Source organism: Gekko japonicus, unplaced genomic scaffold (assembly GCF_001447785.1).
Source record: "Gekko japonicus isolate JY-2015 unplaced genomic scaffold, Gekko_japonicus_V1.1 scaffold552, whole genome shotgun sequence".
Taxonomy (NCBI): domain Eukaryota; kingdom Metazoa; phylum Chordata; class Lepidosauria; order Squamata; family Gekkonidae; genus Gekko; species Gekko japonicus.
The window spans coordinates 931,386-933,166 of NW_015167552.1; the positions used below are offsets into that span (position 1 = coordinate 931,386).

The 1,781-nt window shown below is 48.0% G+C and overlaps 1 protein-coding gene across 1 annotated transcript in view; it reads right to left on the minus strand.

The window, feature by feature from the left end:
• GABRP (gamma-aminobutyric acid (GABA) A receptor, pi) overlaps window positions 1–1,781 on the minus strand; it is a 44,930-nt gene that overhangs the window by 37,878 nt on the left and 5,271 nt on the right. The gene's annotated exons all lie outside the window — the stretch shown is intronic.

The following is a 1,781-nucleotide window of genomic DNA, read 5'->3' on the forward strand; positions in this document are numbered from 1 at the left end:
AGGATTCTACGAGCAAATTCTTATGACTGAACCAGAAGAGGAGATTCGTGAAAAATCTCAAAAACTTTAGTCTTTGCTTCTGTGTTTTTATACAATTAATGTGACATGTATCCGTTCCCTTTGCAGACAAGAAGGACGTGGCTAGTGGTAATAACAGGGTCCAGCTGGGCAGAGGCCATGGGTCAGGAGTAGAGCACCTGATGGAAAGTTACACATTCGGTCCTTGGCATCCCCTGTTAAAACAAAGATCTCAGGCAGCAGGACTTGGAAAGAGAACAGTTTCTAGACAGAGTAGACAACTCTGGCCTAGATGGATCAGTCGTCTGATACTACAGATCCACATGGGCAGAACCACCTAGAATGTAGACACTGAACGTACATATTAGTATACAGCTCATTCCCAGAAATACACATCAGGTACAGAGCTCTGTTTTCCTACATGTTCCAGCGTTTCAATCTCCTACCAGCAGAAGGAGCTTTTTGACAGGTTATTGAACCTGTATAGGAGTGCACTTGTCCAGTGTGCTTGTTTGGTGCCTCTATTCACCCAGCCTCTCTGTTTGTGAATACATCTAGGCCTTGGTGTGAGGAACAGAGGAAGAAGAGGGAATTGAAATCCAGGTGGAAATAGAAGGAAATGGCTCTGGCCAGTCACAGAGGCACGTTTGGGAGTGAAGCTTCGATACGGCAGGAATAGAGAAGTATCACCCTGACCTGGTCTCATCAGATCTTGGAAGTGATGCAGGGTCATCCCCAGTTAGTCCTTGGATGGGAGACCACCAAGGAAGTCCAGGGTCACGATGCAAAGTCAGGCAATGGCAAACCACCTCTGTTCATCTTTTGCCTTGAATACCCTACACTGGCCCCGGTCACACGGAGCATTAGGCGCGCTAGAGAGACGGAAGATAGGCGGATTTTCCAGGTGCGATCTCGCCGCCACATCTGGGAAGCGTAGAGCTCCCGTGGCGCACCCGAGGCTTCCCGCCGAAGATGCGGGGTAAAAACCGCGGGGCAAGGGCGGTCATCTGATCGCGTTTCCGGTGGTAGTTCCGGCGCCCGCCCATGTCCCCTCGCAAAAAGGTGGGGGTTTTTTTCCAAGTCTCCACAGATGCACACAAGCACCCAACGGAGCATGTGCACATTTCAGTTTAAAAAGCTGTGTGACTTTCCAGAACTTTCCACCACCTCCAGAGAAGGGCAGTGCTAACAGCAAGAATGTAAAGAGATGAACTTTTGTTGCATGAAACATTTGAATGTCTCTCTGTTTCAGGCCAAAGAAACAGAGTCCATCAAAATCTTAACAAGAACATGCCAGCTAAGAGGAACATGACATAAATTTATCCAGGGGTCTTTTTGTGGAAAAAGAGCTGCAGGAGCTCATTAGCATATGATATGCTAATTAGCTACTAGGCTATTAGCATATGCCACGCCTCCTGCCATCACCGGAAGTGATGTCAGAAGGGGAAGCAAAAGGGGGGGCATCTTCAAAAGCCTCCCCTTTCCTTCCCCAACTGGCCTGGAAGGTGGAGTTGGGCCACAGAAGGAAGAAAGAGGGAAGGAAAGAGAGAGAGTAGAGAGAAGGAAGGAGAGAGGGAAAGAAAGAGAAGGAAAGAAGGAAGAAGAGAAGGAAGGAAAGAGGGGATAAAAAGAGAGAAGGAAAGAGGGAAAGAAAGAGAAGGAAAGAAGGAGGGAAAGAAAGAGAGGGAAGGGAAGAAGGAGGGAAAGAAGGAAAGGAGGAAAAAAGAGAAGAGAAGAAGGCGGAAAAGAAAGGAAGAGAGAAG